General features: G+C 39.6%; 2 long non-coding RNA genes across 2 annotated transcripts in view; one reads left to right on the top strand and one right to left on the bottom strand.

The window, feature by feature from the left end:
• LOC114157573 (uncharacterized) overlaps positions 1-15,614 on the top strand; it is a 145,592-nt gene extending 129,978 nt beyond the window's left edge. The window contains exon 4 of the long non-coding RNA XR_003598191.1: positions 15,444-15,614. This is a non-coding gene — a long non-coding RNA (uncharacterized LOC114157573). The remainder of the gene's footprint in view (positions 1-15,443) is intronic.
• A 1,441-nt stretch (positions 15,615-17,055) lies between these two features.
• Positions 17,056-23,497, bottom strand: LOC114157423 (uncharacterized). Its single transcript, XR_003598153.1, has 2 exons — positions 21,763-23,497; positions 17,056-17,261 (listed from the first exon to the last, which is right to left on the bottom strand). It is a non-coding gene; the product is annotated as an uncharacterized LOC114157423 (long non-coding RNA).
• Positions 23,498-23,499: the final 2 nt, after the last annotated feature.

Here is a 23,499-nt window from a genome sequence, read left to right as displayed (position 1 = left end):
TGCGATCCTTCATGGACCTGGCCTGTGAAGGCCCTCGCACCGAACGTGGACGCGAGGGCCTGTGAAGGCCAGGGATCCTTCATGGACCTAGCCTGTGAAGGCCCTCGCACCGAACGTGGACGCGAGGGCCTGTGAAGGCCAGGGATCCTTGAATGACCTGACCTGTGAAGGCCCTCGCACCGCCACGTGGACGCGAGGGGACTGTGAAGGCCAGGGATCCTTCAAGGACCTGGCCTGTGAAGGCCCTCGCACCGCCACGTGGATGCGAAGGCATGTGAAGGCCAGGGATCCTTGCATGACCTGACCTGTGAAGGCCCTCGCACCGCCACGTGGACGCGAGGGGACTGTGAAGGCCAGGGATCCTTCATGGACCTGGCCTGTGAAGGCCCTTGCACCGCCACGTGGACGTGAGGACCTGTGAAGGCCCTCGCACCGCCACCTGGATGCGAAGGCATGTGAAGGCCCTGGCCTGTGAAAGCCCTCGCACCAGCACCTGTATGCGAGGGCCTGTGAAGTCGTGTAAAAGTAGTAGAAAAAGTTGAGTACCTTTCTACCGTTTCTACTCTCTGCTCCTTCCATGCGTTGCTCTAGACCAGTGGTTCTCAAACTTTTTTCAGTGATGTACCCCCTTAAAAATATATTTTTAGTCAAGTACCCCCTGACACGGGCAAAACATTTTTGGAATTAAAAAGAGGTACAGTGCTGTAAAATCACTGTCTGATTTATTAAAGCCAAACAACTTATATCAGTGAACCTGACAAATACATCCATATTGCAAACATTGCATGGTTAAACAAAAAAGAAAAACAGAAGACGGTGACCACCAGGAAGGTATAAAACCAGTCAAACCATTTTATTTTAAAGGATATTGAAACTAAATACTGAATATAAAATTCAGTACATGAACACACATTTATATTTTATCGAACTTTTCACAAAATAATTTTTCCCAAGACTTATTATGAGGAGCCTACTGATTTTTTAAAGATATTTTGAAAAGCTTCACGTACCCCCTGCAGTACCTCCACGTACCCCCAGGGGTACACGTACCCCCATTTGAGAACCACTGCTCTAGATGTTGTTCTCCTTTCCCTGTTTGCTATGATATAGATCTTTTTTTTTTTTTCTTTTTTTTTTGCGCTGTGGGTGAGATTGTGTTTTGAACAGGCAGGTGTTCAATCCCCAAATTCTGTATTCTACATTGTTAGCCACAACCTTTGACCTCCATGCCCACAATCTTGTTCTGGTCTTATACATTGGTTAACATAAAAATTATCTCCAAAACATATATACTCAACATCAGGTCATTGTTCCACAGTTATCACATTTACAGCAACAGCAGGTATCAGGAGAGCGAAACGTATTTTACATGTCAAGGTAGATCATTTTCTACTAACCCTCTGACATATCTAACTCATCATCTCTTTGATGTAGACTGCAGCTAATAAACGGAATAAAAAGTCCTCACGGTGATTGGGCGTGTTTGTTTTTATCCTTTATGGTTCTTGTCTGATGATGATCATGGCTGATCTCGAGGGCGTTGAGCGTGCTGCACCTTCACTCTATTACTCCACTTCAGTGCAGCCCACACATTTCCGAGTGAGGAGCTGAATGGAGTGGGGCTCTCAAAGCACTGAACCCTCTACTGAGCTGACTGACCTGTAGCACATTTCTCTCATCTCCCAAGACCTTCCTGGAAAACGGGCAGGCCCTGACTAATTACTCTTAACAACAAGTGGGATGTGGGCGGTTTGTAATTGGCAAGAGTCAGCATTCAGTGAAAGATCACTCATCCTAAGGGCATTCGTGTCTGAGCCTTCCTTTTTTAGTTGTCTTTCCTCGGCCGGATGATTTCTGTTACAGTTCCCCACTGTTTTTTATGAATACACACATTTTGTCTCGGAATGGGTCAGTCATTTATCATTTGATTCAGAGTGTAAATCCAGAGGAGAATGGCTTGATGGGAACATAAAAACAAGGTCATAAATACTGCTGAGACAAATAAAATTCATGGGCAGGTTTCTTAACTAATGGCTTTAAAAATGGCCAGCCAAAGTAGTCAGAAAAATGTGGAAAACGCCGAGCCCCAACATGAGCTTGCTATGCGTGGGTGGGATGCCATAGATTACAGTGGCATACCCACTGACAGGAGGCCAGCAAGAACAAAGCCTCTCTGTTGGCAGTCTGAGTCGCAGCAACAACTGCCATACAAATGGTGATTACAGGAATGTACTGTAAAGAATTATGCAATGTAAAAAAAAAACAAAAAACTTCATATGTTTTTCTCCAACTCTTCTAAGCCTAAAACCACCATTCTCAATTGAAAAAGGCAGATCGATCCTTCTGTGTTGGAAGTCAGACTCAAGAGAAGCAGTTCAAGTATCGTGTGGTCTTGTTGATTGTGACAGTTGGATGGGTTGCAGAATGAACAGACAGTGCTTGAGTTTTTCTACCCTTCTAGGTTCTGGCCTATGAGGGTTGTCATGAGATATGTATCATGACAAAGACAACAAGATGCTGGATACCTCCAAAGGATAACTAGGCTCATCCATCGAGACATACCATCAACCATGGAGTCAGCTGAGGTTGTTCAGGTATCTGGTCAAGATGCCTCGTAGGAGGTTTTCTTGGAATATCCCACTGGGATAAGACTCAGGCAGACCTAGCAACTAAGGAAAGACGTGATACAAACCCCAAATAATCTTTCCTATGATCATATATTTCTTTTCACCTGAAAAAAGAACCTTAGGATCATCCAGAATGTTTTGGAGAGTGTCACTGGGGAGTGGAATATCTGGGTTTTGCTCCTGGACTCATTTCCCCTGAGACTCGATCTCGGATAAAGGGAAGACAAAGGATGGATGTTTCTATTGTTGCAGAGTAAGAAGACGGTGTTTAAGGTGAAGCTGGAGTTTTCGACTTTGTATTTTACCAGTTGTATTTTACCTTTGGGAGTTTCTTTGTTTGCTCTGGTTTGAATTGAAGTTGTTTTACTTGGTGTGACAAGGACTGGTATTGACTTCCACTGAGACCTGCAGCCTGAGAGTAGGGATACCATCCATAGATAATTCAAAATCCATTTTTCCCCCAAAGCAGGTTGAGCCAGGAGCCAAGGCCCCGCTGTTTAAGTCGACGCTCATCGGTTCATCATTCTCAATAAAGCTGCAAGTCCGATACCCTTTTCAGGGGGAGCTGTAATTATGGTGCATTCAAAGTGATTATGCAGGGGTGTAAGAGCGGCTGGGAAATAATAAAAGAGACTTCACTTCAGCTGTCAGCTGCCATAATGCTGAATGACAAAGGAAAATGTAGAGAAGGAGGACTTCATTTCAAAAGACATATATGAGATATGCCAAGTACATCAAGAGCGACCTTAAACTTTTAAAGGAAAAGATATTGGAAATGGAATTATGAACTGTCATGGGCAAAGTCATTTCCTTTATCCCCATGGTCATGCTTGGCCTTTGCAATGCCTCTAATATTAGAAAATATTACTGCAAGAATTATTTTCTGACATTCAAATGTTATTGCTTCCAATAGTACGTGGATGTTGCTACTCCCTTGTTCATTTAGATATTTAACAAGACGCAGCGTGATAAACAGTAGTGAAGGAAAATATGCCTCTTACAGGCTTGCAGCTTTGTGGACAGATCATACATGCATCAATAATTGAGTTTGGCACTAAAAAAGTGGGGTGTGGAAGGATTAAAAATTTCATGGGTTGTCAAGAGCCCCCAACCCCCTCCTCTTGAACACCACCATCACCACCACTTTTGCCTTTATTTCCCCTAGGCAGTGTGTCTCCTGCTCTAGCAGTGCATACAGTGAAATGGAGACATCTCACATGGTGGGCACACTCCTGCTATTCCTCAGGTTATGCCGTCATATGAGCTTTCAGTACATCTCACGTAGCTGAACTGCAATGATCGGCACTGAAAAGTATTTTGCAGGTCAGATTTTAGTAAAGTAGTTGGGAGAAAAAAGTTATTTTCTCCCAACATTCTCCCATGCATTTACATGAATCTTCTGTAGGATGATTTAATACAAGCAGGAAAAATAGAGAAATGTGAAAATTAGAGCTTGACAGGGACCACACGACCAGAGTAGAGCACCTACAGAACTTTGGTCTATAGCGGTCACAGTAGGACAATGTTTTTATCCCCTTCACAGATTTCTTCTTGCTTTTGATTTTTTTTGTCATACCTAAATCTAACAGGTCAAAGGTATTTTAACGTCACACAAACATTTCTGGAAGAAGTAAGAGAAAATAAGCTCCAGTTTGAAATATGTGGAAAAGTAATCCCCCTCTTTAATTATTAGCTAACTGTGATTACCTTTGAATTTTGGTTCAGTTTTATTCATCTGATTAGTGCTTGAATCAAGGAATAACTAAGACAGAACTAATTTAAGAAAATGAGATGCTATTGCAGAGTTAAAAAAGCAATACAGCACGGCATGATTTAAAAAAATAAATAAATAAATTCAGAAGCCATTTCTTGGATTTTGGACTCCAAAGGACGTTAAGAACCTTTCTTCAAAAATGAAGAAAACATGGAACACGGGTTAACCATCCCAGGCGTGGCTGACCTACCAAAATTACTCCAAGCATTGACAAAAAGACCTGGCACAACATCAAGCATAATAGAGGCCTCACTTGCATCAGCTAAGGTCAGTGTTCATGGTTTGACAATAAGAGACTTGGCAAAAATGGCACCAAGAGTTTCAAGTAGAAAATCACTGCTGACTAAAAGGAACACATAGTTCTGTCTCATATTTTCTGAAAAACATCCATATAGTCCACAGGAGATTTTGGGGGAAAAAATTCTGTGTACTGGAGAAAAGAAAAAGTTAAACTTTTTGGAGTTGTGTGCATCCCATTGCGTCTTGCTTAAAGGGGAGGAAAAGTTATGCAAAATTGACTTTTTTTAATGTTTACATCATGTTACAATGTTATTCCCTCATTAAAAACAGTCCTGGAATGTTACTTTCATTCTTTCATGTGTATTTGAAAAATCCTTGAATCTCCTGTGGTAGCTAAATACTTTCTCTGACAAAGCGCCACCTATTTCCACATAGCTTCTCCTTGGAGCTTCAGTCTCCAGCTGAGCTTTGGCCTCACAGAGCGTCCCTTCCCCGTGCCTTTCCCATTCTGCTCCTTCAGACTAGTGGCAGCAGGAGTTAGCAAACACCTGTTGAAACTGCACATATGCTGACGTTAGCATAACTACATCTCAGTGCAACGCTTTTAAGAATAGTTGCAAACGGCTTAATGGAGAATCACAGTTGTGATGGGGACTGAAGGCGGCGTGTCGGAAGGAGCAGGAGCTTCTCAAAGAGACAAAAGCCCAATTTTAAAGCATCAAATTTCTTGTTAAGTTAGTTTTGATATATTCAGCATTTTTAGAACAGCTCAAAGCAACATTTACTTGATTGTGCTATAAAAGAGGAAGCTGTGAGACGCCGTGCTTTCAGGCCACGGCAGGACAGCTTCACGTATTCAACTGCTTGATGTGCGATGAGACAATATGGCTCTTCAGCTTTTTTGGACTGAATATTAGTTAAAATTAATAATAATGAAAGACTATTGAATATGCCACTATTATTATTTTAAAAACTGATGGATAAAAATAGATTGATGGGAATTTTTCTACTCTGTCAGTCTAAATGAGATAGAATGAAAAAGTCTAGCCCAACCTCTGGTGTGAAAACATCTTGCTGTTCAAGCACAAACCGCTCACGCACTAGGCTGTGTTTTTTTGTCATAACTGCAAGATCCTGAGTGGGACTTGAACCCAGCACCTTCTCCTACATCGTCAAAAGAAATGTCACACCACAGAACATTCTGCTTGATTTTTTTGTGGTGCAACAAAAAGGCTGCAGTCACTTCCTGCTGACCCCACCTTGACAGGAGGCCATTTTGTTTTTTCTAGGTGTGTGTCAAGTTTTTCTATTTTTGCACTTCACGGAGCTCCTCTGTGTGCACACTGTGACATTGTGGTCCTTGAATGCTCGCTGGAGCATAACACTGTGTTCTTCGAGACAGCAGGGTCTTTGGTACATTACCTGGTGTTTGACAACTTCTCGGACCGTCTCTGCTCCTGATGATAGCACTTTCATGACAGCTGGTGGGCTTTTGGTCCTTCAGCACACAGTCTGTGACTGTGTTCCTCTTGGCGGGACAACCCCGCGCCCCTAACCCTGCGGAAAAGTGAGTTCTGTGAGGTGAGACTTGCAAACTCCCACTTTCGCTATAATTCCGTGGTATTAGTGGAGGTGGTGGATTTCTCTTTACTCCTTCTGTTCATACATTTCCTTTTTTTTTCTTCTTTTGGTTGTGGGGGCGATGCTTCCCCAAGCTTGCACTTCACTTAATATTTTTTCCAGAAACAGTCCTGCTGTGGTAAATCAGCGGGTCAGGGGAATTCACCCTGCAGCAGCTTCCATTTACAACCCCGCTCTGAAGCTTTGTTTTAGCAGCCCCAGATACATATCGGAGCTACATCAAACGCTGTCAAAGAAAGGGCTTTTTGGAACCCACTTTGCCCTTCTTCTTCATCTTTTCTTCTTCCTACTCTCTTGTAACTTTCCTCCCTCTCTTTCCCAGTCCCAGAATCCTCCCTCTTCTACCCAAAATGCTTGTGTGTCATCCTTCTTTTCTAATGAGAGGCAGGGATCAGCGAGGTAGACCCCTGGAGTTTGACAGAAATACCTGTTGTGCTTCCACATTTCTTCTTCCATGCTCTCCTCCTCTCACCCTCTTTCTGTCTCTCTTCCTCTCCCTAAACGCCGGAGCTGTCGACTCCTGCCAGTTTGATTTTAAACTGTTCCCCCATGTCGGCAGTAGCTGCCATGACAGAGAATAAAACGAGTGAAATGTAAAGTTTTAAGCGAACAATGTGAGGATTGGCTTCCTGCTTTACATGGCGTGTGGAAAAGTGGAGTCGTCTATTTTTAATTGTTTTATTTTTGTATATGTGTCTGATATCTAGAAAGGAAATAACTAGAGAAACTTAATTTTCCCGGGGAACTTCATTCATCAATATACAAACACCTCCGAAGTTTACTGTCAGTATATAGATAAAGATTCAAGGCTTGAGAAATACATTGCTTTGTAGGTTTATTAAGCAGTCATACTCAGGGGGAATTCAGAGCAAAGCTCCTAATAAGCAACAATAAAAATTTACAAATAGGAGAATAATCTGTGTGAAACGCAATAAGTGGTCAAGTGCTGAATTAATTTAGCCCATTTAATAGAAATTCCTACACCTGAGATGTGACTCTTCGCTGCTCTTCTTTACCACATTTCTGCATAATACTCTTAGTGGTCAGAGAACTGGACAAAGTCCAACACTGCTGCATTTTAACGGTCTGCTAAAGTATTTTTGTTGTCCTGGCTGATATTGTCTGAAGTTTATCTTACAAAATGAATATTTATAGTTTAATTTCCTAATGAACAAAATAAGAGCATTTATTCTTAAGCACTATCTTTGTCCAAATGCCGTAGTAACAATTGGTATATTCAAAATACTAGATGGATTGAAGCAAAGGGAGGCAAGAAGAGAAAGACTTTGACTGCTCAAGCTCTCACTGTTCAGCTCGGTACTGTCAAGTAGGTCAATGCGACAGGCTTGACTGATTTACCCCCCCTGTTTTTTTCTGTTCAGACCCTTGCTCAGCAGGTGCTACTCTTGATCCACCTGTCTGATAAAAACTCGCACAGATGCAGAGTGAACCGCAATAGATTATTTATCAACTTAAGCAGGCAAAAGAATCATTAAATTATATTTGCATGCATACAAAAAGGGGAGAATATTTAAAAGACTATTGAAGTTCATCTGGAGTTCATGAAATGCCATTGGACATGTGATGGCCTTTAAGCTTGGGTGCCTGTTTTTCTTCTTTTTCTTCTTCTTTTTTTTTTTGGCAGCAACAGATTATCTCCATCGGTTTCAGTTCTCATTGAAGTCATATTCCCTCTTACAATTGTGCGTTTTGCAAAATACAGAGCATAATGACTTGCACCCTCCACTTCACAGGCCCTCTTCCTGCACACTCAGCTGCTTCAAAAAGGACCAGATCTGACTCATAATAGACCTCATTAGACCGGTATTGAATAAGCTCAGAGCCGGCATAACCCACTTCCACTGTTTGCCCGATTGTGTGTGTGTTCTCCATTAGAGAATTAAAGATTAATTGCCAAATTTCTAAGCTTTAAAGCATTGATTAATGACAATGAGAGTCACCGGTGGATCCAGGAGATTAATGTTGTGAGATTCGCCTCCTTTAGATAGCTATTGATTTTGATTTGCTGAAAAACGCCTGCCTTCTCCTGCCGGGAGGGCAGAAGGCTGCACCAAGCACCGGCAACATGCTCTAAATTACATTTCAGCAAGCACGGCTTAAAATATGAGCATTAGGAATTAACATTCACTTAATTGGGCTGCAAGTGGTTGTGCTAAAAGAGGTTACCAATGGCAACAAAGACTTCCCTGTTTTGTAGGGAAACGGTTCTTATTCAAATCAGGAATTAGCTCAGCACAGAAGAACTAAATAGAACCTTTTGCTACTTTTCTGCTTTTTAAATCAAGGTGCTGACTAACTTAAGACAAAAAGTGCTATGCAAGGTGGGATTTGTTTTTATTAAAACTAGACAGCATTTCAATTGCTTTGTCTCCTTTTCAGTGACAGTCTTTCACTATTCACTCTCAGTTTCAGCCCCAACAAATCAAAGCAACCAGAGCATTTTGTCTGCCTCTTTAGTGTAAGCATGCCATTGGGAGGTAAATCTTCCCAAGGCGGCACTGGGCCCATTCTGATCAGCCTAAGCGCACCGCATTATCCGTATTATCAGAAAATCATATTAGAGCCACTTTGAAATGTGGGTTGCTTCTGATATCTCTGTGCCGGGGGATCTTGCATTAAAAATCTCATATTCAATTATGCTTCCATTTTAAATGAGGTGTCTTTAATGTGATATTTCCAGATAGTAAAACTTGTGTGGTTGAATTAACAAGACCTGTTTTTTTTTGTTTTTTTTACTGTGAAAACACAAGTATGTTTAACATTGCATGAGAATGGGGGATACATATGAGAGCATAGATGAGCGTTACAGGACAACACACAGCTGCTTGAGGTGTACAAATCAGAGAAACTGTAGAATTTTTACACACATTCGCACACGCACACGCTCGCATATATGTATATACAAAATCTCAGCATCTAATTCTGAATTAAAGTGCTATGAAAATATATTTTCCCCCCTTATAGGTTAATAATGTTTTGCTTTTTGTCAGGCTTAAAACATTCAGGTCAATTAATTGGACTTTTATGTCAGACAATATGATTACACAAATACAAAAATTTGGTTTTATAATAATTATTTTATTACTTAAGGGACTAAAGCTGTTAAAACCATCCTTGCTCTATGTAAGCACGAATTCCCTGTTTGATGAATGTCAGCATCACAATACGGTCAGACTTTTATTTTAGTTTTTGCTTTGAATCCTTGTGATGTAGTTCAAGTGCATTGAGTTTAAGGTCTCAAACTGATGGATGGACATTGTACTGTCGTCTCTAGATTTTCAGCTAGAGAGCTGAGTTCATGGTCCCATCAGCTGTGGTAAGTCGACCAGATCCTGACAAAGCAGGCCCGTACCAGCACACTGACACCCCTGTGCTCATGCCTGCTGCTATGATGTTCTTTTGCTCAAATGCTGTGATTGTTCTGTCATGTCAACTGGCACTGGCAATGTTGCATGCTGTCCTGAGATGTAGAAAAAGGAGAGGAGAGAAACAGCTGCACAGTTCACCACTCTTCCAACACCTCAAAGCCCCTTGGAATGGCTTTGTAAGCCTCTTCATGCTGGTAGATGATGGATTTGCCTCTCATCTGCTCTTTCATTTTGTAAGATGAATGCATGATTTGTTGCTTTTTGAGATATTTTACCCTACTTCGCATTGTCAGATAGGTACTGAATGAGTTACATTGTTTCTAGATCAGGCCTGGCTGTGGCTTGTGAATCTGAACAAAGATATATGGTAGGTCGGAGTTAGGTCATGATTTAATCCGTGGTCAAACAGATACTTTTTCACTTAGGACTGGGTTGGTTTGGATAGTTTCCCAGTAATTAATAAAATTAATGGGATCTAAAATCTGAATGCTTTTGTACATACTCAGGATACTTTCGTCTGAAATTAAAATGCATTCAGTGATCTTGATGAAACAGACAGGTGTGACAAAAGAGCTGAAACAAGAAATCTGTTAGGAAGTAAAAACTTTTTTACATTGTTGCAGCTGTAAGTGATTTAAAGCAGGTATGTTTGAGGTCCACTATTCCAAAACTGTTGAACTCAATCAGTGGAGCTAAGATGGACCAATGATTGCAGGTCACGCAGGCAGTGACAGGGAAATGTTTGTCTGTGTGACTGAACTGTCCCCTGAGCCAACACTAATTGAGCTCCCTGTAATCACACACAGGCACATATGATTGGTGTCTGTGCCTCTCGAAAAGACTGAGATTACCTTTTCTACTGCATGTTCCATTCCGGGACGGTAATGGATATAGATTTTTGTTTGCGTCTTCTCCATTCTGATTGTCACCCAAACATATTTCTGCAGCATCAATTTGTGTACTACATCATAAATTCATGAGAACCTTTTACGCCTTCAAAGCAGGATATGTTGATTTGTCTGTTTCTGTTGTTGATTTAACAGTTTAGCATTCAGCAGATGGTTGAATGACACAGAAAAAATTAAAGAGGTCTTAGATTAATAAAATACTGTGAAGGATTATATATTAAAAGAGTTTGTGCTATAGTTTCTTTCAAGAGCTGAGCAGGTTCAGGTGCCAGTTAATGACAGATATCTCAGTGTGAGGGTCCTCATGCATATACTACCGGAACAATCAGCTACTAGAAACATGTCTTTCAACAAAACAACAAGCAAAACAGAATGCAAAAAAATAAAATATACAAATTTCTGATCATTTTTCCACAAAAAAAAGTGATTTCTCATTTATGACCAGTATTAAAAATGTTTTGTGATTCATAACTTTCTTATTTTGTGGCAGCGTTCCTGTCGCTCCCTAAAAGCAAAACAAATATCTATTCTAATACTTCTCTTTGAAATCGAATGCTTTAAATGTTGTCTTGTAGCTAAAATGTAAATAAAAACGTACGTCCAATTTCAACTTGATTCAACAAAATCAGCTAGACGCACCAAAGGCAGAGTTTTAAAACCTTCGAAAAGTTTCAAAAGTTCCTTACATTTATTGATTTTAACCCAATTTTTATACATTTCAACAAAAGTGCTTGAACTAGCATGCTAACACAAGGTATAAATAGTGATCAGGTCCTTTTTGTCCTCTCTGGATTTGTTCTTTCTCATAAAAATACAGAAATAATAGATGAGGCAGGTGATTAAGTCATCTTGTAAGGCCTCACTGTGCAATTTGTACAAATATTTCTTTCGCTGGAAGCAATTAAATGCGGAGATCCACCGAGGTAACACTTCCCAGCCAAATCAAAGCTCAGATGGAGAATCAAAACAGGAGCCATCACGTTTCTCTTTAGTTAAATTCATTAGGTCTAAGAAGCCATTATCTCAGCAAACTGCCATGGCTGAATAATTAAACATCCTATCAACTGTTTGTTTGACCTGAGTTTATAACATTATTATTCCTCACTCTGTGCCTCCTTATAAAATCATCCCTTTAATTTGAGAATAAATGTTGGCTCCTCATGTGGAGAGCTGCAATGTCCTGGCTGACTCTTGATTTGACTAATGCATAATAAATTGCAATTATGTGCCACTTTTGAGGGCGAAGCTCAAGAACACCTTGAATTACAGCAAGTGGCCTTTCGTAATTTAAAACGTATATACAAAGAAAATAATTAGAGTGAAAATCAGTGTCAACATTTTTACGTTTTTTTTTACATTTACATTTCAAATGATAAAACCCTTTGGTCTTGTCGTTATATCTTTTATGGGTTGTTTTGCGGTAAAACTGTCTTTTTAACATTTTCAGTGGGAGATTTGAAAAGATGTAAGAAAAAACGTGCAAATAAAATTGTAAAATGTCAGTGGGTTTCAGTCCTTTTTTTCCACATGACAAAATGCCATCTAATCGCACATTTTTTGTAATTTTGTGACCCCAACCAGGTCAGTTTAGCTCAAATTGCTCCACCTTGTATGGACTGAGAAGTCCCTGATTTGTTTGTGCATAGCAAAGCTGTCAAGCCCTTCAGTCGTCAAAAGAAAGGGGCATTATTTATGCTTGCAAATGCTCTCACAAATGAAAATATGCTGTCTTTTGAAAAATGCTTTATCCCCACAGCCCGAATTGTAATGCCTGGCTTGACAAAGTTTTATGCGTTATCGCATCAGATGTCCCTGCAAGGCCTTACAAGCATGAAGCAACAACATATTGCAGGAGATGAATTTCTCAGATTATCAATTTCAATTTAACGCCAGACAAACACAACTTCAGTGTGCACAAAAAACATTTTTCAGTTGTTTATATATGCCACTATGGTCTGTATTCTATAGCACTATTTGTGTGTAGTGGTCTTTATTACTTATGAACCAAATGCGCAGTGAGAGAGGAGAATCAAATTATTATTATTTTTTTTGGCTAACTGGCTTTCTGGGACAGACAGATAAGCATGACATCAAATGAAACCATTTAGTGTTTGGGAAAAGTGTAAAATAATAATAATTTACATAAAAAAATTAATGTTTAATGATGTTAGAAATACTTGAATTTGTAAAAAGACAAAAAAAACACCCCTGAAATTTAAGACTGAAGGCATACAGATAAATCCAAAGTAAGATATTGTTTGATGCTATGGAATGAGAAATTTACAAGAAAAATACATTCTTTTGGATTCCAATTTATGATGTAATAAAACTGTATTAAAACTTGCAAGTGGTTGTGTGATGGTCTCTGAGATATTTTTTCTCTGCACATTCTGCACTTCTAGTTTATAATCAAGCATTGTCTCTGATCACCTTGATCTCTTAATAACTACAGTATGTCCGTGTTACGAAGCACAGATCCCCCTACTTGGTTTGCTTGCAACGTGCTCCAGTTTCCATCTGATCACATTTAAAAGATAAAATATGAGGAAAAAGAAAAGGAACTGCTCAAAGCACGTTCCTCTCCAAATATTTGGATTCATTTGTTTAAACCAGAGAACAGGAAGACATTTTCAGCTGACATTTTGGAGCTGCAGTTCTTTGCTTTCTCACATGGAAACCATCAAAACATCACAACAAAGAGAGCTGAAGGTTAAAACAGATTTCACCTGACGACAGGCGCAGTTAATCATGCCTGTGTGCCTTCGGTGCGAGTGGAGTTTTTCATGCTTTTAAGCCTTAATAAAGGTAACAGAACGCTCTCCCTGCGCTGCTTTATGTGCCTCGTTTTCCCGACCTGATTGGAGGGCAAGAATGATACACGGGCAGGCTGTGAGCTTGGGGCCAGTTTTAAAACAAAGAGTGCAAATTGACCTGTGGTTTGTTATTGTTCTATTCATTAGAGTTACTGAGAAGACCTCCTTTAAGAACTTTAACGAATCAGTAGTAAATTATCTCATGATTAACTTTCCACTGGTTGGTTTGACCCTCTTTGCACTAAAAATCTGTTGGTGAGGGAATAAAAAGCCAGCACCTTTTAAAGCACAATAAAATGCTGCCTTTGTTGAGAATGCTCCAGAAAGCTTTGGCTGGCGATACAAAGAAATAACTACCTTAAATTGGACTATTTTCTCTGAAAAGTTAGGGCAGTTCTTGTTAAAGCTCACGCCAGAGACTGAAGGAAAAGACAATTGGCTTTCCATCAAACGAGATCTTAAAGGCAACCTCTTCTTCTGGATTTAAAAGGGAGGCAAAAGAGCAAATTCCACTTAGGAGAGAAAATGCGCGCAGTCGCTGCTTTAATGATGCCTTTTGTTTGTTTTCTGGGAAATTCCCTCTCAGATCTGTTGGAGCCTCCTAAGGCCTGTCAGGGAGCGCTGTCACAACTCCCCCCCTTCACGTCCCCGCAACCCCCTTGATTTCTTATTTTATCTGCAGACAACCAAATCGATCGCTGCCTCACCTGCACCTGCTCGTCCTACGCTCAGTCGGGCTGTTTTTCCTGCTCTCCAATCAGACTGTTTAGACCATGTTATCCCAGAGGCAGAAGGGGGCGCTTCCTGGTCAGGGATTCCTCAGCATTTGTCCGCAAGAGATGAACAAGTGTTAAAAATGGGAGGAGGGGGCTGTGAGAATAAGGAGAAAACATACAAATTACTCAGGATCTCGACATGTCTAATTGAAATTTCATGCCCCATTTTCTTCAAGATCCACTGCTTCACAGTGAGATGGGTTTTTTTCTCAGAGGAACAAGATGAAAGAAACAGTTTTCAGGTTTTATTTATTTTTGGTTGTATCAGGGCTTTTTTTTTTATTTTTATGGAATAGAATTTAATAAAACACACCAAAGATGATGTATTATTGAAACTGTGCTTTTTGTGTTGAATACACGAAAAAAAAACGAAACTGATTTGGTTTCTAAAATAAAGAATGAAAATAGCTTCATACTGCACATGCACAGCTTGTTAAAGTCTCTGACAAAGAGATCACAACTCACTGTCATTCTTTTTGACTCATTTAAGCATCCCATAACGCCTTCAACTGATGATGGCTTGCTACCGAAAGGCTTCATAAATAACATACAGTGCCTTAGCAAAGGCGTTCATACTGCTTTAGCTTTGTCCCATTTTATCACATTACAACTATTACATTTCATCCGTATTTTTAAGGGTTACATCGTTTTTTAAAACTTTTTCACAGAAAAATAGGCATTCCATTGTAATCCAGCTCCAGCCTGGTGTTTACTGCCTTTTTCCGGTCCAACTGGAAGGAGAACCTTTTGTCTCTTTCTCAAATGGTAGGGAGCAACCCCGCATTTGTTTTCTCTTTCTGTCATCTACAGCATCTTCCATCAGCTTTAACCAGATTCCACTTCCCTGAAAAACCCCCACAGGAAAGCTCAGTTAGTTGATTTTCTTTTAGTGTTGCAGAGAAAGAGGACTGAATACAAATTCCCTTCACACTTTTCAGATTTTTAATACTGTGAAGATTTCTTTTTTTAACCATGTATCCTTTATCATCCACTTTACAGTTGTGCACTACTTTGTGTTTGTCTGCCTTATGATGTCCCTATAAATACATTACAGTTCTTGGTTACAATATGAGAAAACATTTATGAGGTTTCAGTATTTTTGTAAGCCGTTGTAAAACACATTTTAGTGCATTGCACAAAACTCTGTCTCCACACAGAGTCATAATAAAATAAATACCAAGAAGAAAAGAAAAATATTTTTCTATTAACCTCAAATCTGTCATGTTGGTGGTGTGCCGGTGCATCACTATGTCATCTGTGTCCCTGTGGTTCCAGTGCTTCTACAATGACATCATCCAGTCTGATATAACCCAGCATTAACAGTCACTCTGGGACCACCGACTTCCCGGCAGGACCAGCATTGGATGGCCTAGCTCTGTGACGTCATGCTCTATCATCTACCTCTGCTATTGACTGGGAAAAATAAAACAAGTGAACATGATCTCAGACCCTGTGAGCCTTTTTTTCTGTCTCTCAATGTGTGCGTGTGTGTAGGAGCTTGCATGACAGTTGGACATTAACGTCACATCCCCAAATGACTTTTCAGTATTATGTTCTTCAGGAGGATGTCTGTTATTTTTTTTGTCTCAGGCATGTAATGCAAAAACAAAGCAGTACATTTTCAATATATATCCTAGACAAAGTAGTGTACAATCATGGTTATGTGACCCTCTTTGTGTAGTATGTCACCAACTGTGAAGTTTGTTTTCCCAATGGTTGTGTAGGCCATAATTTAAAGTTTTGGTTTCAAAAAGTTTTGGTTTTGTTTTTTTTTTTTTTTTTGGTTTTATGTATTATAGGATTTTGTTTTTCTTGGCTGTAAGTTAGAATCAAACAGAAATAATCACCTAAGAGATATGTCTGTGTGTGATGAATATATAGTATATTAGCTTGATTTTTTATTTTTTAATTCAATAACTATAATAAATTGCATTCTAATTTACTAAGACTTAGTATCTAGTGTCGGAACTGCAGCACAACTAGCTGCTACTGGAAATAAAAAAGTTTTAAAAAGTCGTAGTTTGAACATAGTAACATGGTGGTCATCTCACTGAGGAGATTTTCAGACAATGCTCCGTAGAGACAATCATGTTTTACCCTGAAAACACCTTGAGGATTCCCAATGAATTCTCAAGTTCTTTTCAGTTCCAGGAGAGGAATGTCTGGGTGTCTCCACTGAACTTGTTACCTGCATGACGAGATCTCGGATTGAAATAATGGATGCAAATGCATGTTAATAATGGCAAAGAAAGTGGTAGATTTTTCTGTCTGTCGACAAAATAACAGTGCTGGAGAATGGGATTTCCAGCTGTCTGTCATCACACAGATTTCTACACACCCATTTCCCTCAGTCAGCTTTATAAAGTCTGGTTCTTCCCACTTTAAGTGTCAACGCTTTGTGGGTCACAAACTGCAGCTTGCAGACAGAATGAACAGTGAAGTCTCGACCACCGCTGATTGGTTGGGTACCTCAGGGTAACGCCCTGTGACATCTCACATGTTGAAAATTGTCTCAATATTTCATTGTGATTGGTGAAGTGATATACAGGTCATTTTTTTACCATTAATGTTACAAAATATACTTCCCTAAAAGCAGACCTGAAAAGCCCTTTTCCAGATTTCCAAATGTACATCATTTGCTGACAAATCTAGAAATAAACGAATATTTCTTGCAGAACTGAGTGACCCCATTTTGTTTCTCCATTTTAGAATGATTTAACACACCTAAAGAAACACTTCCTGCATTGCCTGCAGAGTTAAATGACCTGCACTAAAGTCAGAAGAGGAAGATCTTCTTCCCAACCTCACACTTATCTAAGATTCTTCCTCTGTTTCTCTAATCACTGCAATCTTTGGGACCGAAGACAAAAAATGAGTCACTCTAAGGGATATTTCAGAACAGTTTTACTTATTATCCTCTTTTTGCAGCATCTTCCTGAGCTCATCTCGGGATGCTTTTATTCTGGCAACAGCAGGGAGTCTTAATAATCACCTTCATGCCACACTGGGACCATCGTTGCACAAAAGGCTCCTGCACGGCGTCCAATAATGTCTCGAAGGAAGTACTATTGACATCTCACTCCTCTGCAGACACTGTGGGAAAAGAATGCCCATGTGTGATGAAATGCCCGGCCTCTCGTCGCCGCAGAATGCCACCGAGTTCACAGAAAGGGAGGCAAGGTCAAGAGAAAACCTACCTTTGACATTTAGGGAGAGTATGCAAGGGACTGAGGAGCTCTTTTGATTATCAATGGGCATAGAAAAGATAAGAATTGAGGAATTGTTTGAGACTTTTGTGTTTTGTATGCTCAGAGGAGAAATATTTTAAGTTTTTTTGCTACAATGAAACAAAAGTATGATTGGAGGAATAAAGGCAAGGCTCCCAAAGCTAAGCACACTTTACGCAGTCTAAAGCATGGTGGTGGCAGTATCATGCTATAGCTCTATTTCACTACTATTGGTTCTGGTGGTTTTGAGGTTTATGCTAATGATAGATGCACAAACTTCTGACCTGCGTTGTATTTTAATGAATAAATGCAGGCATTCAAAATATAAGGTTTCAGGGACAGATGCAATATAATAGAACGACGTAACAAAACTGTCTTAATTTGTTGATTTTTAGTTTAGAAGATAATTGTTTTAGAATCTTTCCGCATCAAATAATGTCTCCACATATTCAAGAGAGGAGGTAGGTTTTACCCTGTAAAGATAAAGAAACAAAGTTCAAGGAAATGTCTATGCTGTAGAAAAATCATCTTGTTAGAAAATATTTCCAGTAATTCACCAGACTAGCTGAAAATCCTACAACTTTTCAATTCAAAGAGATTCTTCTGGCTGCAAAATACAGTTGGCCTCAAGCTTGACACTTTGGGAGAGGTTGGAGGAGGGTAGGAAGAAGGAGAAATATATATATATATATATATATATATATATATATATATATATATATATATATATATATATATACTCTGTAAATAATAAAATAATAATAATATTATTTTATTATTTACAGAGTAAAATTCTGCTTCATTGTGAAAGCGAAGGGCTCAAATTTATTTATGTATTTATTTGTTTAAAGTTGGGCTGGAGACCACTGATCAAATGTCTGCTTTTATTGTTTGAACTTTAAGTAGATTAAACTCAGTGTTTTGTCATCTGTGACTGTCAGTCCGTCCCATACCTATGCAAAGGAGAAAACGGTAACTCCTTAAAAACAATAAAGTCTATATTTTTCAGCAAAATAATGAATATCACTAGTTTCATTCTGTTGTAGAAGTTATATGCACATACAGCACAAAAAACATAGAATAGGATTTTTTAATATATATATATATATATATTGCTTATTTCAACATAATTTTTCTTCAAGGAGTGTATTCAAATATTTGGTGGCCCTAATTTGGAAATAGCTTCAAAAATATGCATCCTTTGCATTTTTTTCCCATTATGCCCCATTATAGTTCCTGTGTTAACAATTCTATGTTTATAGTAAAGAGTTTTCTCAATCAGCCTGTTCATGGGTTACTTGGACTCAATGCATTCACTTAATAAAACAAACAAACAACAAAAGTATGTTTTTTGCTAGTCTTATGCTGAGTGTCTGGGAGGCTTTTTCGAGTAATATCCCTTTAAGGCCACACCCTCTTGGACAGCACACTGCTACTAGGATATGGCGAGCTAATGTTGCGTTCCAGTTGTACACGGAACTGGGAAATCCCGTCTTCCCAGTACGAACAATTAACTGCAACGCCCTATAATTTTGGACTTGTAAGGCGGACTTCGGGCGTCATGCGCTCCTCGCATTAACAGTAGCAGGAAGTGGTGAAAAAATGTTCACTTTACAATACAGACATGCAAAAGTGCGTCCAAAATCAGTGGTACATGTTGCACCTGGAACTCTGATCTGAAAAATTTTAAAAGTGGTGTTAGCTTATGAAACGTAAACTTAAAGAATTATGGTTGCCAGAACTATTAGAAATGATGTTTATGGGCGTCGCCACGTTGAAATTCCGACTTTTTAACTAGAACGCTGTTACTTTGGGTCTAACCACGTCAAAACCAGCTCCGAGTTCCAACTTCTCAGGTAACTGGAGCTCAGCATGATTTTACTTTTTGAGAACCTCTGAGAAGAGTAGGTAAATTTCATACAAGCAGCAAAACTGGGTGTCAAACTGATAACAGCTGCTGCCTGTATGTGTGTTTAAAAAAAAAATAAAGGTGAACAAATGCATTACATTTGCATGCTCTTGAGCCAAACACTCCTGGTTGAATACTTTTTTTCACAAGATGGGAAGCAGTAGTGTGCTAACCATAATTCAACAGGACTTGGAGGAATACTTCAGGCCTCTTGGAGCCACTGAATCACTTTCATTTGCTTCATGTGAGCCATCTTTGTGTGATGTATTGGGCTTGTTTCCAATAGTATGCGATTTGTCAGCTCTAATTAATCTTTCACCCAGAGGGTGCTCTGCAGCTCGCAGCCTAATATGTCTGGTCTCCTTGGTGGAACGGAGACGGCTGATTTCCTACAGCTCCCTGGGTATGGTGTGGTTGGCCAGGAGCGTGCTGCGAGGCCCTGACAGCAAGACAGTGCTGGACCAAAGCTGCAGGAAGCTGGTAAGATTTGCTAATGATTGTTGCCTTGGCTGCCACGCAGGGAATTCTCCTGAGCAGCATAGCATTTAATACACCATTGCTCTAGGAGTACTTGCCGGCTGTTTGTTCAGTCCCAAGCCAGAACAACTGAGACCGACACTGTGTCTGGGTATTTAATCTAGGCTTTAAGAGGTAACTCAGGAATACTTGGACCGAAAGGGTTTACTTTAAAAATTAAACAAGAAACAATAAGGCACATAACTGAATGTATGGATAGAGATCCAAGTCTGTATTTTAAAACTCCTTTTGATGTCTTTAGGTGGATGACTGTGGGTTTACCGGTTTGCCTTGCTTTCTGTCTTCAGAGGATTGGCTCAACAATTGAAATGCTCAAAATTTAGTATATAGTTTACAGTTGACTGCGACAGACTGGCGACCTGTCCAGGGTGTACCCCGCCTCTCGCCTGGAACGTAGCTGGAGATAGGCACCAGCAACCCCCCCGACCCCATTAGGGACACAGGGTGAACAGAAAATGGATGGATGGATGGATGGGTTTACAGTTGAATAGCCTGGCCGGCTTTAAGCATCTACACAATAGATCTATACCTAATCTATCTATACCTAATCTTTGTTAAATGATGATCCCTAAGAAATCAGTGAGGAAGTTCATAGAACGGCTGGATTCTGAGGTTAAATTACACACAAGTTGACTCTGTTCCCAAGTTAGGTGACTTCAGAGGCTTGTTGGGATTTTTTTAGGGGTATTACAGGATAGGGCGCCAAATACAAACGCACCCTATGCTTTTCAGTTTTTATTGGTTGGTGTTGGTCCATCACATAAAATCCCCCCAAAAATACATTGAGGTTTGTGCTTTCAATTAGACATTTTTTAAGTGTCTTGATCAGTAGTTTTTTGGGGGGCTTCCAGAAAATCTTTTGAAATTTCTCTTTCGAATTGGTCTGCCTTTTCATGTTTTCTTTATCCAAAGTTCCCTTATGTTTTTGAAAAATATGTAATCATCCAACAAAGTTCTGCCAGATATAATGAGCGAAATATTTTCTTTATATAGTGTGCCTGCGAAGTTTTCAACTGACAGCTGTTTTGAGAATCTACTTGTTTATGCCAGAATACACTTCCTGTCCTTCAAACTTGGTTATTCTTGTTGTTTTCCATTGATTAAGTTCCGTAAATCGACAAGCTGCAGGTAGGAAAATGTCTAACGTTTCAAATAAGCTGGTTGCTTGTAACAGCAGCATCAACAAGTGTGACAACGTGAAGAAATGAGAGAAGACTTTTGCACCGTGCTGTACGTTCCCAAATTACCATAAAATGAGACAATAGGCTTAGGTCCTTCTTTCATCTTAAGAGGTCTAAATGTTAATGATTTGTGAGTGACAATAACTTCAAGGAGATTCAGAAACTAGACTGGATGTAAACGTCTTGATTCTGATTGCTTTTGTCTTTACCTTTCTTTAATGTTGGCAGTAAGAAAAAAAAAAGATTTTTTTAAAAGCAGACATCTGAAAAGGATTTCCAGGTTTTACATCATGATCACATGCTAATGCCACCTACTGTGAGTCAGAAAGCTGGACCTACATCAGACTACCAAGAGTGATGCTCAGAGCAACAAAATTGCTCTGAAACACACTACTGGTGCACTATTTACTCAGCCTTATTTAAAACAAACAAGTTTTGTTTGGTTGTGCTAGATGAATGTGTGGTGTGTAGCATAGATTGGATATTTATGTTTACTGGTAACACCTGCTTGCAATATGTGCATTTTTAAAAGATCTTTGTTTTTCCCTTTTTTCAGTTCAGACCTGTCAGCAAAGCTGCCAAGACGAGCACAAGCTGCGAGACGATCTGCAGGCAAATTCTCCTTTCAACACTTCCAGACACTGTATTACAACGTCTCTACTTTCTTTATGGAATACTAGAATCCACGCTAACACTTATGTGGTTTCATGTCGATTTACGTAAAATGATTTGCCATTTACCTCCCTTGAATGGACTTCAAGTTTAGCAGATACAGCATAGCATTCAACGATGGCACAGATCTTAGTTCTTTGTTTTCTAGCAGCTGCAGTTGGAATAGTTTAAACTAAATTCTTGGTAAAATGGAATTTGCAAGTCTGCATTTTTCAAATTTAATTAAAAATGGCTCAAGAAAAACAATTTTGCACTTATGTTCTTGTGTCTTTTGTGTTTTTTGATTACTTGCATAATCAAGTATACAGTCTTGCAAAAAGCACTGAATCAGGAGCACAAAATTACTTATAAATGAGAATTGATTTATGGTTGCTGTGCTTCTTGCTGTTTTTAAATTGGCTGTGATTTGGTCAGTCTGGATTTGGGCTCACTGCCTTAGATTAGTTTTGACAATAGGTCAAGGAACAAATACAGTATAATGCCTTGCAAAAGTATTCATACACCTTGAACTTTTTCCCATTTAGTCACTGCACAGCCACCCTCTTCAAGGGAATTTATTGGAATTTAATATTCTGTGAAGGTCTCAGATTTGTTAGAGAACATTGGTGAAAAATGTGTTTCAATCCCCTATTGATTCATGACGTTAAATACGAAGCTATAGCAAATGTTTCTGTTTTTACTATTTGAAAACCATGTATTCTTTTTATTCTATTCTCCATGTACCTGCATAGGTTTATTGGGAACACTACAGGGTCCTCCAGACCCTAGTCTGGACTTGACTGGGGTCATTTCAAAATCTACATGTGGGCCAAAAAGTTGAACTTTGATCTCACCTGATCATAGCATCTTCTTGTGTTTGTACCTGTGGCAAATTTTAATGCAACTTGTCATCATTTTTGTTTAACAACAGCTTTCTTCTGTGTTCCTTGGACATAATGATGCTGTTTGTCAGTAATATTCTCTAACCAAAACTATTGGGTTATCAAAGAACATCTGACTTTATACTAAGCTAAATTTCACACAGGTGGACTCATAATTCAGTAACGTAGCAAGCGTGTGGATTGCACAGGTTTTTGTATTGGTGTGTCAGTTGTATGAACATATTTGCATGGCATTTGTTTGAGTCTTAAGATGCCTTGGAATTAATAAATTGGCAAAGCTATTTTCTATGTAAGGAGTTTTGCTGGTTCCTGCCCAGAAACACTTTTCTTTCTCCCAGTCTAACTGTTGCTCCACTCAGGCTGTACAATGGGCCTCACAAGTGATTTAAACTGGAGCTTTTAGCAGCCTGTTCGTAACGTAAACGCCTATCTTTGTTTCTCATCCGAGTTCTGGACGCTGAACTGCACAGTACTCGGTTCTGACTGAAGAGCAGGCGGTCTATATGCGAGCGCGGCGCTGTCTGTGGTGCTGAAATCAGCAGCTTTCGATTAGCGTATAGACGAGTTTGCGGCAGAATGACACGCTGATGCCTGCTGTTATTTACTCTGATGATACATTATGTGAATGAACCAGATAAAGACGGACAGAGAGAGGCGGGAAACGGGCGACGGAGATAGGTTTTTGTTTTAAATAGTGTTTAATCTGACGATACAATAAAAGCCAACACGTTGAAAGTAGCGCACCCTAAATGGCCATCGGGTCATTTCAATGCAGAATGTGGGTTGAAAGTGAAACGAATGACGCTTGTCCGTCCTTCAGTGGAACGGTGTTTGACTTCAAATGCCATATAAAGGGAGAAGAAAGAAAAGAGGATGAGGAATAAACGCGCTGTCTCTTTGAGTGACTGTCTCGGGGACGAATTG

This window comes from Xiphophorus couchianus, chromosome 14 (assembly GCF_001444195.1).
Source record: "Xiphophorus couchianus chromosome 14, X_couchianus-1.0, whole genome shotgun sequence".
Lineage (NCBI taxonomy): Eukaryota > Metazoa > Chordata > Actinopteri > Cyprinodontiformes > Poeciliidae > Xiphophorus > Xiphophorus couchianus.
Note: the sequence above shows the minus strand (reverse complement) of the source record. Positions and strands in the feature narration are given on the sequence as shown.